Consider the following 13247-nt stretch of genomic DNA (forward strand, 5'->3'; position numbering starts at 1 on the left):
AACCAGGATTTGCCATATGTTGTTGAGAGGTCAGCTGAGGTTACCTACATGAAGCCACTCCACCTAGCAGCCTGTGCTTCCTCACTGTAGCTTCCTAGAGTATCGACCCAATAGAATATGACAGACTACAGTATTGCCTTTGGCCTCTAATGTCAAATAGAATGACTTGTACTATAATCACAAGCCCCTCCAGATTCCAGGGAGGGAAGCTGGACTCCTCTATTGAAATTTGTATATGGCAAAGTCATATTGAAGGATGGGCATGTGGGTTAGGAGAATTACTGTGGCCATCTTCGGAAAATATAATCTTTCATAGAGCCTCATATTCAGAATTTGGAACAGCTGAGTCCAGCCGCCTTGCTGTAGAGCTTGCAGTAAATGTCTGCTCAGCAAATGCACTCATCTTAACCCCACTTTTAATTACTAAAAGTCATTTCAACACAGAATCCTTTTCCTCTGTGAGTCTTAAGGGACAAGGATCCCTCAAGCCTTTTTTCAAATGCAGAGATTCAAAGTTATTTGTACAAGATGTGACCTCAAAATGAGTTCTTTCCAAGTCCCTCCTCAGGACTTCGCACTAGTTTCTCCCTCTGCTTTGAACACTCTTCCCTCCATCTTTGCAAGGCTGGGTTTCTCTCCACTAAGGGCTCCATTCAGACATCACCCTTTTGCAGAGGCCTTCCCAGATTCTGCTTGCAGCACGCTTTCTGCTATCGTCCATCCCAAACATTCCCACTATCTGAAATTATCTTGCATATGTGTTTATTTCCTGTGTCTTCTCCCCACCTCACTTTCTCTGCATCACAAGAATCATTAAAGTGTAGACGTTGTTTCTGATGTCTGGCACACAGCAGGTATCCAGAAAGGCATCCACTGAACAGTCCTTGAATGAATAAGAGGAAAATGGTGGTGTCTCCAGAAATTCGTCTGTTTCTCACAGGATTCTAGGTAGGGAGAAAAAAAAGAATTTTACATCTATCTCAATGACATGTCCAATTCCCTTCTTTATTCTCTTGGATGCCTGAACTCCTTTCTCTCCCAAATTTTCTCCTAATATATACATATCTATATACAAAAATTTTCTCCCAATATTATATATTTTATGTGACATAAGATATACATTGTATATATATATATATATATATATATATATATATATATATATATATATAACACATAAGATAGATTATATATGTGACATGTTGATTCCCTTATTTTTACCATATATACGGAAATGCTGCACTCATCTTTGGTTTCATAAAACCAGGTTTCACATTATAATTTAACCTTCCTTTGTCAAGTACAGTAATTAACAAATGTACACAGCCGAATTGTTTGATAGATATTGCTTGTATACAGATATGTCATTTTCATATATGCACATGAGTTATGAGAAATAGACCTATAAATTTGAGAAATCCAAGAAAAAACTTTATGCATATTTCTAATCCAAATTTAAGTCCCTTTTCATTCAATTGATCAAAGTTCCCTTTAAAAAAAAAATGTAGGCCTGAATAAAGCAGCTTAGTTGAATGAATGAAAATTTAATTGTTGAAACTTAAACAAAAACAAATTTATACCAAAGAACCCTATTGAACACTAAATACCTTAAAATAAAGGGAATACAGATTATTTTAGATGACTAAATTGGAAGATGTCATTTAAAATTAATAACTAAGCATTCTGAATGAATGGGACAAGGAACAAAGAATGCTTTATAATAGCACATAATTTTTAAGGCCAAGGCACATTTGAACCCTGAGATAATTTTTTTTTTTGGTGGTCATAATCATTTAGTTACTCAGATTGTTTTTGATGCCTCCCAAATGAAGTAGAAATGTTAGTTTATCAGCTCTTCATAACAGTATCTTACAGAAACATTGCCCTCTTCACAGTGTTGCATTAAAGTCATTGTTTAAAGCATGAATGTTCCTTCTGGGGTTCTTGTTCAAGCTGAGTTTATTTTGGTTCCCTTTGCTTCCTTCCAATTAGAAGTACTGCAAACTTTACAGAAGCTTCCTTTCCTTCCATGGCACTACCTAGTTATCAGAAGTATAAAAATCTTAAAGAGACACCTTTCATTTAACAGTGAGAGTTGAAGTAAATGGCATTAGGTGGCCCTATATTTTTTAAAGCTTATATAATTGTTCAGCATCACTTTTATACATACACATATCTAAACATGTCTGTGGTTTACACTTTCACTTGTATATGCTGGGCTGGATTAAGCTTTGTTGTAATTGTGACCAACATCAGGCCACATGAGCACTGTCTTATCACATTAGATTATATATATATATATATATATATATATATATATATATATATATATATATATATATATATAAAATCTAAAACACAGAAAAGTACTGTACATGATTGTGCAAAAATCTAGAAAGTATATAGTACCGGCAGGGTGGTACACACAGTAACATGGGAGGCTGAGGCAAGAAGATGACAAGTTTGACACCAGCCTGGGTAATTTAGAAAAACTCTTTCTCAAAATAAAAAATAAAAAGGGGTTGGGATGAAATATAGGGGCACAGTGCCCCTGTTCCATCCCTAGCACACAAAAAAAAGAAAAAAGGAAGAAAAATATAAGTACTTCTTTAATTACCTCTCCATTGAATTTCAAATCAATTAATATATTTCACTGTAAATTCCCTCATGAGATTTTTTTATCAAAAATGCAGTTACAAAAACATAATGAAAATATATATTAAATCATAACATTGTTATTTTATTAATAACATGTTTTATTATATATATACACTTATTGTTATACATAACATATATACTGTAATATTTATGCAGAATACAAGCTTATTTTATAATATTTATATAAGGGATGGCTATTTATAATATATTTATGTTAACTGTAAATGACTTATAACATTTGAAGTTATATTTGCATGAATAAAAATGTTATATATATATATATAAAACATAAAGACATTTTAAAAATACAAGAGTGCCTTTAAAATGTTTCATCTTTGAAGTATTTGAGTTTTCCTAAAAGTTTCACACTTTGGTAGAAAGAAAACCAAATGTATTTCTCAGTGATACAAAAGTGTATATCAGGGCTGGGGATGTGGCTCAAGCTGTAGCGCACTCGCCTGGTGTGCGTGCGGCCCGGGTTCGATCCTCAGCACCACATACAAACAAAGATGTTGTGTCCGCCGGAAAAAAAAAAAATTAAAATTCTCTCTGTCTCTCTAAAAAATAAATAAATATAAAAAAGTGTATATCAAGAAAAATGTAAATACCAAAGGCACTAAAAATAGCTGAGTAGAATTGGATAAAGCCCATCCAGCTGAAAACCTCAAACATGAATGAAATCCAAAGTCCAAGAGACAGAGCATAATTCTATCCTCATGAACTTCACTCACCTGTTCTTGTTCTCTGAAGAGAGGATTCAGCAAGGCATGGCGGCCTCTTTGAGGTAGGTGGACGTGTACTTGTGCCGTGTCACCTGCAAGTCTTATAGTTGATCATAGGAAAGAAAAAGGAGCTGTTCTCTGAATACTCACCTTGAGGCCTGTCATCCCCATACTTTTCCCTCCCTGGTGCATACACACACACACACACACACACACACTCAGAGGCATGCATGCACACCACTGTCCACTAAGGACTGAGCAGCATTCATTAGCCACCTGCAGGTGCACTGACTTAGGCACATGAGGCTTTACCTAGCATTTTTCACAGAAGTAAAATTATACTCACCCCCACACCCAAAAGGAGGTCTGCTAGGAATCTTTTAAAAACCGGGTGCTTAATTTATATGAGACGGTGTCTAGACATTTATTTTCTGGAAATATTTAACTTGGATAAGACACGTGGCCCCCAAGATGAATGCAGGATTGAAATATTTCACTTGAAAATTTGTGCAAGGAAACGTCTGGTTGAGTGCAACGAGGTTAAACATCAAAATATTTTCCTAGGACAGAAAGGTCATCCTGTTAGCTATGTGCTGGAAGGACCTTTCATCTGAATACTCCTAGTTTCCTGAGCCATCAGTGCTTTTGTTATGCCTACATTTCTGTAGTTAAACCTGCATTTTCATGAACCTGTTTGGGGAGGTACTGCAGCTGACATGGCTATTGGAGGAGAAATACCAGAAATAGAAATTCTAGAGATCATTTACAATGGAGGTTTTATTAGACTTTGAAATTGAAAATTTTGTTTCAATATCCTAAAGCAGAAGGGACAACAAATTTTTCTGTAAAGAGTCAAACAGTAAGTATTTTAGGCTTTGCCATACGTTCAGTAAGTCATAACTACTCAACTCTGCCACTGCATGCTTCCACGCAACCAAGAACAGTACATACAGTAGGTGTGGCTTGCTCCAATAAACTGTGTTCACAAAAACAGGCACTTGCCAAACCCAGACTTAGACTAGTAGTTTCTGAATTGCTTCAACTGTGACCCAGAATAAACATATGTGTGCACCTCTGTGCCTATATACGTCTATATATGTGCATTCACAAAAAAATACCTACCTTTCTAATGAACATACACTCCAATAGCTTCTATTCTTCCAATTTGATTCTAAATCACTTTTTTTAAATGCTGACAGCCACCATCTAAATTGATTTCAAGACCCACTAATAGGTCCTAACCCCTGGTACATAGAACACTGGTAGGCTAACTCTCTGCTTATACATAAAGTGAATAGCGTGCAAGTAGCTAGAAGCAGACAAAGAATCACTGTCCCTCTGCTAATGAATAGAAATGCTTGCCCTTAGTCTAAAGGCCCTGCTGCCTGCTCGGGTTTTCACATCTTTGGAATCTGATAAAGTTGTGACCCAATAACCACAAGAACATGCATTGCTGAAAGTAATGGGTATAAAAGGTCTGGGTAAAGGGCAGAGGACAGGAAGCTGGATGCTTATCTTTTTCAAAGGGAATGGGGCAAACAGAATCTTTTCTCTTTAAAATGAGCCTAGCAGAATTGACAGCAATATATATATATATATTTCTTTTTAATGGCGCTCCAGTGGGCAAGACAACAACAAGGAAGAAATTTTCTGAGGCAATGGATTGCCCGCTGTTGGAAGAATCAAATGCCTGTCATATAGTCCTGCTGGGGCCACTCTAATTGGTGGCCTCATAGAGGGCTCCTTGTTGGGCCCAGGCTTCCTAATCTACAAGTTTCTGCTCCTCTTGAGCCTCCGATGCCTTAGACATCAAATAAGTGAGACATCAAATAATTCTCCCTCAAAGAATTGTGGTGATGAGGAAAAAGACAATTATTATGATTTGGATATCAGGTGCCCCCAAAAGTTCACTCATGAGACAGTACAAGAAGGTTCAGAGATGAAATGATCCGACAAGAGCTGGAATCCAGTTAGCAGCTTAGTCTACAGAAAGGGCTTACCTGTAGGCAGGGTATGGAAGGAGGAGGTCACTGGGGGTGTGCCTTGGGGTATATATGTTGTCCCCAGGGAGCAGAGCTCTTTCTCTGCTTCCTGTTGGCCACGTCTCGTCCTGAGCTGCTTTCCTCCTCCATGCCCTTTCACCATGATGTTCTGCCTCCCTTTGGGCCCAGAGCTGTGGAATCAGCTGTTTATGGACTGAGACTTCTGAAACCATGAGCCTCAAACAAACTTTTTCTCTTTTAAAATTGTTCTTGTGAGGTCTTTTGGTCACAGCAGCATAAAAGCTAGAAGACTAGTGCACTAAAGCATTTAACATGGGCCCAGCACAAAACAGCACTTGGGATATAAACCTTCCTAGTAGATTTATGATATTTAATGTGCAATGCTTGCCACTATTCCCCCTACCTTAATCTTTTGAAAAGTTTCAAATGGAGAAATTTCAACAGAAAAGCTGAAAGAATAATCCAATCATTTTTCCTAAACTTCAATTTTTCTAATGGTTAGTATTTTGCCCTATTTGTACACATTTTCTTTTTCTTTATATGTATATGTCTGCATATGTTTACACAGACATGTTTTGTGAACCATTTAAGAGTGTTTTGCCAACATCGAAACACTTCATTCCTAAACAATTCAACATGCATCTCTTATTTCTTTCAAAAAAAAATATGTTCTTTCCACGGGATATCATTTTTTAGACCCAGGAAATTTAGATTTATAGAAGGTTATCTAATGTTGTTCCATGTTCAAAGTACCCCAATAATGCAGAGAATCCAAATAAGTGTCATGCAGCACATTTGATGGGCAGTGCTTTTGGGTTTCATCTGATACAGAATATCTCTTACACCTTTAATTTCTTTCATAACATTGTTATTTATGAAGAGTCCAGTGCGATTGTCTTGATATACTTGGGATAGAACAAATAGTAAATATATTTTTTATGCAAACTGTAATTCCCACTGTAAAATGTGAGAAGCACAAATATGAATAAGGTAAGCGTGAACTCTATGATTTTAATGCCATGAGAGCCAGATTAAGGTTCTCCAGAAATATATAATCAATAGAGAGTGTGTGAATGTGTGTCTGTGTGTGTGTGTGTGCGTGTGTGTGTGTGTGTGTAGAAAGGGAGAGAGAGAGGAGAAAGAGTTCATTTATTTTATTCTGCACTAAAAGGACCCAGCAGCAAGCACACATGGTACCCAAATCTTGATTTCTAAATACCATTATCCACCCCAAAGAACCAGTGTTCCATGGAGAAATTACTAATCTTAGTTCTTGGACAGAGAACAAAGTAAGTTTGGAATATCTTCTGCTGATGAACAAGGAGTTACCAACAGATTGACGGAAACATATCAAAAGGACATCAAGACTGGTTTGGAAGAATTCCCATTAGTCAAATCAACTGGGGAATCAAAAAGAACAATGATGGTAATGATCTATAGCACACTTAGCAATAATTTTAAAAATAAACAAATAAAACAAAATAGAAAGTTGCACAGTGAGGGAGGCAGGAGCTACTCATTGGGATAGTTGCTACCAGGAAAAGGAGAAGGAGAAATACTGGGTTCAACTCTGTGATCTTCAAGTTTTCATGTCCTACACTGATGGAGAGGACAGAAATAGGCCAGTCTCTAATACAAATAAGAGCAGTTCCACTTCTTCCATATCACTGGGAAATCATTTATCTTGGTCTTTCCTTCTTTTCCTATTCACAATCCTTCACTTGAGTTGGAAAGTCCAATGTATAGAATGGGCCAAAGGCACTCTTTAGTTGTGAGTTATATTAAAAGATGGAAGGATTCTTTAGGCAATGGCTCTAGGGCTGTGTGATTGGCCTGCCTCCAAAATCAATGGGCCGAACTCACAGGAGTAAGAACTCCGGAGAAAAAGAGCTGCTATTTCTGCTCCTCTCGGTTATAGCTGACTTCACTGGAAAGAGAAGCTCAATTCTTGGACACAGATGAACTGAACATTTGTCCATAGGAAACTGTCCTGATGTGGGTTGGGAGAAAGGGCAGGAGTGAGGAGAGCATAATAAAACAAGTGACCCCAGAATGGCTGAAACCAATTGGAATGGCTGTGAAATAAACACAAAGAATGTGACACAATGCCAGTTCTGCTAAGTCCCTCGAGAGAACATTATGTGATGTTTTTGTTCTTCTCAAGGGAGACTGACACTCTAAGGGAGGCAGAAGTGACCCAAATGCAGGGAGTCAGGTGGGCTGCCAAAGGCCACACAAGCACTCAACAGCGGTGCTGGGTTCTCACTAAGTCTGTCAATGTCCATGCTCTGGACTTTCACATACTCTGGCTTCTAATCTGAACATGGGTTAGGTGAGCAGAGATAGATTCCAGCTCTACCTTGATAGGACCTTGAATGAGTTTCTTTCCTCTCAACCTGTTTCTTACGCCTTTTCTCAAAACCTCAGCACCCTGGCACTCCAGTTTCTCTCTGCCTTTTCCCTGAACCCATCCCTCCCCACCCCCATAGCTACAGGCTTTTTTCTAATGAAAATCTGGGTCTCTTCTGCACCTGTGCCCCAGCCCCAATCAGCACAGCAAAGGGCAAGTGCCAGGAGAGAGGAATGAAACTCAAGGTTGTGCTGAACCTCCTCTTAGCCCTTCTGCCTCCAGGGCCCTAATAAGGATGCAATTAGAAGAGATTTGGGGAAGAAGCTCTGGGCTACTTAGGAGTTAGTTTGTTGTATTAGAAATCCAAAACACAGAAAAGTTCAAAGACCCACCACTTGGATTTAACAACATTAATATTTTGCAGCATTTGCTGTTTGTTTTTTAATTAAAATTTTCATTTGGGGTTGAGAGTTTAGCTCAGAGATAGAGCACTTACCTAACATGCACAAAGGTTTCAATCCCCAGACTGCAACACACACACACACACACACACACACACACACACATTGCTATGCTTCATAAACAGCTACTCTCTATATTTTTATCCCTTTTTTTAACAGATGAAGAATCTGAAAGTAAAATCATTTGGTTGAAGATTCAGTAGAAGGCTCCTTGCAAGTTTCCCTAGTGTGGCCTGTCCTCCTGTCCAGACAGAAGTAGGCATTACTTACCCTCTAGCAGCATGGATGCTTCCTGACCAGGTCTTGTTTTTGTGCATTTTTTTAATGTACACAAATGATATCATGGCTGTGTATTTCTGCAACTTGGTTTTATTTATTCAACATTATGTTTCTGTGACGTATCCACATTGCTAAGTATAGTTCTAATTTATTTGTTCAATTGCTGTTTTGTATTTCAACCCATTACTTTATCCATACCCCTATTAAGGTACTCTTAGATTATTTCTCATATTTTACTATTATATAAAACACTGAAACTTAACATTTTTCACATCTCTTTTTGCACATATTCAAGAGTTTCTTCTTCAAGTTTTTACCTTATAGAGGAAATACTGGTTCCACTGGCTTCTTGGTATCTGCCCTTAGTAGGTATTTCCAGTTGTTCTGCAGACCCATTTTGCCAATTTATAATCTCATCAGTCTGATGTTCTAGTTCTTGTTTCACCTTATCCTCATCAACACTTGGGTTTCTCTGTTATTTTTGCCAATTTGATGGATGGGAAATGGTATCTTATTGTTCTCATTGGACTATCCCCAACATCTAGTAATATCAACATTTTTTCATGTGAGTATTGGCTATTTGAGTTGCCTGCTTATAATCTGCTGAGTTTTCCATAGATTTATTGGTCTTTTTCTATTGACTTGTGTGAATTATTTATACATCCCAGATAATAATATCCTCAAACATGAATGTGTTGTAAATATTGGGACAGGATTTGTAAACTTCAAAGCAGCATTTAAAAAAAAAAGAAACTTGGGTTTTATTAGTGTTCATTTTACTCTTACATATGTCTTATCACCTAAACCAGAGCCCCCAGAAGACAGAGAATGTGGCTTCCTTATGTTTATTTATCCAGAGTAAGTGTTAATAGGAAGCAGCCTAGAATTATGAGGGGGAAATTAAGGCTTTAAAAATAGAAATGGATTTAATACTGGCTCTGTCACTGTGCAGCTATATAAGCTTGTTCAAGCCACTTAATCTCCCTAAGTCTCTGTTTCCTTTGTTCTAAAATGAGAAGAACATCTCACATGATTGCGCAGAGAAACGCATAAAATACAGCAGGTAAAAGGGCTTGGTAATGGGGTATGGAATATTCTAGATATTCAATAGATGCTAGCTGAACATAAATATTGATAAATATTGGTTGGTCGTTAACATATGTCTTCGATGACTGCATAGTAATAGCTTCAACTTACCTGAACTTTTCTTATTGCTCAATACTATGCTTCATAAACAGCTACTCTCTATATTTTTATCCCTTTTTTTTTACAGATGAAGAATCTGAAAGTAAAACTCTGAGACTAAGTCATTTTGTTAGGCATACAGCTTGTAAGTGGTGGCATTAAGGTGCAAACACCCATCTCTCTTATTCTTTTCCTGAAATTCATTCAGTCATCATCAGTACTCGCCGGATGCTTACTCTGTGCCAGGTATTGCACCAGACACTGGGCTACATTGGTCCACAAGATGAACAGAGTTCCTTCCCTCAAGGAGCTACATTCTACTAGAGATCCAAAACAAAAAGCCAACAGACAAACAAATTGTGATTTGTTGCATAAATATGTATAGCTCATAATAAGGCAAAGAGCTTAGAGGTGGTCTTTCGGGGCACGATCAGGAAACCCTCTCCAAGAGATGACACTGAAGACAAAATAGATAAGAGATACCAAGCTGACCATCTGAGGAGTAAGAGCATTTCAAGCAAAAGCAATAAGGGGCAAGCATCCAGTTTCAGTCTATATCATGAACTAAGTGGAAACTACTGTTATTCTATATCCCCCAATTAAGACTCCTGCTCACTCCTTTTTTGCCTAATCTATGGCAAGGAAGAAAATGTCCTGTGTGCCAAGCAGCTGAGAAAGCCATCCTTCTACCCTGAGCCCAGATCACCCCAGCTGGGCAACAGCCATCTGGACATCATCCAGGCAGAGCCGCTCTTCTACCAACTTCCCTTCCATGTCACTGTTCCAGCTCCCAGGGCCCGAGCCTGTGAACTCAGCCACATGGGTTGGGCTTCGGTTCCCAGGTAAAAGCCATTCACCCCAGCATGCCCCACACCATCTAGAGACTGGACATTTGGAGATTGGTCTGTACGTGCATTAGCTGAGAACCCCAGAGGACTGATTCAAGCCTGGAAGGGTGCCAGGTTTTCATTAAATCCCTGTAAACCAGCACTGCAGTTCTGCAGGGCCACATCTGCTGAGGAAGCCATCTGTGATTTGTATCGTCCTGCTCCAACAAAACGCCAGCAGTGTGAAAAACTCTCCCCTCTGCTCTGCAGTGAACTGGAAAAGTAACATTAGTAATCACTTTTGCAGGCTCCATAATGACATAATGGGCATTGGCTTAAGTCTTAAACTGTGGCTGACAGTCCCTGCCAACAATCTGGGTGGATCTAAATTGTCTTGAAAAAATATAGGTCATCACACCACCTCTCTACCTAAGAAATTATAGACACAGAATGTGCACTCTGAGATACAGGGAGAAAAAAATAAATAACATTCAATGAGTGTCTCGATGACCATGATGACCTTAAAAAGGCAGGCATTATTGTACTTGCTTTACAGATGAGGAAGCTGTGCTCAGAGATGCCGGATGACTTCTCCAAAGCCACCAAGATAAGTGACATGGCTGAAAGTCAAAACTGTGTCTCATGAACCCCAGAGCTGGTAAGCTTCCGGCTGCTCCAGAAGGAGAACTCTTAGAAGGGCATGCCAAGCAGGTGTTGGTAGTTTGCTTTGATTTTTCATCACCTACAATTCACGGATACATTAAACATTAAGCAAGACAGGACCCGTGGGCTACCTTCTACCTTTAGTATCCAGCATCTAAGTAAGACCATTTAACCATGAGAAGGCACACGGGTCCATAATACTTGCATTGAGTTGGATGAACTGAAAAGAGGTTCTCTTCCCTGCTGGATTCTTATATCCTCCTCTTCTAAGCCCAACCCACCCTGACCAAAAAAAAAAAAAATTACAGCTGTTCATAATACTGAGCCCATATCCAAAAATAGGACTGTCCAGCCAGTGTCCATTTTCACCAAAGGCACCTTCCAAAATCATGCTCACCTCCATTTTCTGCTGTGGATCTTGGCAGTCAGTCCCATGGAATCTTAAAGCTAAAAGTTTTTTTTTTTTTCTTTTGAACCTACAGGATCTCTCCAGCATCATTAAAGACAAAAGAATGGGCTCCCTAGGGAGAGGGGTTTAGAGGAAGAAATGGCTACCATCAGGAGACACACAGATCCAGAAGCAGAGAGCGAAGAAAAGAGTGTAAGAGAAAAACTTTAGGATGGAACAGGCTAAGCTTGGAACCTTGGCTTTGGTGCCTAATCACTGTGTGATCTCAAACAAATAGTTAGCTTTCTGGACATTCTTATGTGGAAAATGGATTTTATATGATCTTATGGCATCATTGTGAGAAACTGAGGCAAGGACACATCAAGACACAGGCCATGTGGATGTCAACCGAAATTCCTGTGCTTTCCTTACCTTTCATATTTGTCTCATGGCTGGCTAAAGTTTCAAAGAAAGATCTTTTTAAACGTCAAATGAGCCAGGCACAGTGGCACACACCTGTAGTCCCAGCTGCTTGGGAGGCTGAGGCAGGAGGAACATGAGTTCAAAGCCATCCTCAGCAAAAGCAAGGCACTAAGCAACTCAGTAAGGCCCTTTCTCTAAATAAAATACAAAATAGGGCTGGGGATGTGGCTCAGTGGTTGAATGCTCCTGAGTTCAATCCTCGGTACCCAAAGGAAAAAAAAGAAAAAAAAATGTCAAAGGAGTGGACAGCTTCCTTTACAAAGATACTTTTTGATATCTCAGATGTTGTTGGATCCAAAGGCTCAGCAGTTTCTCCTCCTCCCTCATACAAACACCTAGAAATAATTTCCTGCCTCACAACCCATTGAAGCCAAAGAGCACCTAGACAGAAAGGATGCATCATGTCTGAATCACTTAGTGGCACTCATGATTTTCCACAGACAGCCAGGTTAGCCAAAGGTTTAGCTTTAAAAGAAGAAGAAGGAAAAAAGGGGGGGGGGGGGGGGTGAGGGAGGGAAAGTGCTGACACTGAAGGAAAACTGCAGCCTTGGGAGAGTTTGGGGCTTGACTAAGATTTGTGGAAATCTAACCATCACGTACACACCATGATGCCGTCTGTACACGAAGAACCCCATTGGAATTCTGGCCCTATCACTGAGCAAATTGCTCAACCTCTCTGAACTTCAATTTCCTCCTGCTGGAAAGTGGAACCTGGAGATGGTAATAGCTCCCTTGCAGGGTGATTAGGGAATAACAGATTAAATCCACACAGCTACTAGGCTCAGTGCCTAGGAGAGAGCAGGTGCTTAATAAATGCTGGTTTTATTGCTTACAAAACACTCTTTTGATACCCACAACAACCATGTAAGGCAAGAATCACTGATCCTTTTTATTTTTTATTTTTTTAAGATGAGGAAATGGAGATTCAGAAAAATAAAGCATCACATTCAAAACCCCACAGCCCTGGCTTGCAGCTTGCACTGAGAGAATCCGCATACAGATTTATTTGACAGCAAAGCCTATTTTCTTTCCAATACACACACACACACACACACACACACACACCGTGGCCACGTTCCTGCGGATTCTGAGAGGGGAAGGAGATTCTAAATGCATTCTGTCTCCATCTGAGTTGCTTCCTCTCTGGCTCGTTTGTTCCTGTCTCTGTAGCCCTGGCAGAGGCCTCTGCTCTGCTGCCAACTTCCCCCCATCCACCCTTGCCGCCAAC

The sequence above is a fragment of the Marmota flaviventris genome, chromosome 10 (assembly GCF_047511675.1).
Source record: "Marmota flaviventris isolate mMarFla1 chromosome 10, mMarFla1.hap1, whole genome shotgun sequence".
Taxonomy (NCBI): Eukaryota; Metazoa; Chordata; class Mammalia; order Rodentia; family Sciuridae; genus Marmota; species Marmota flaviventris.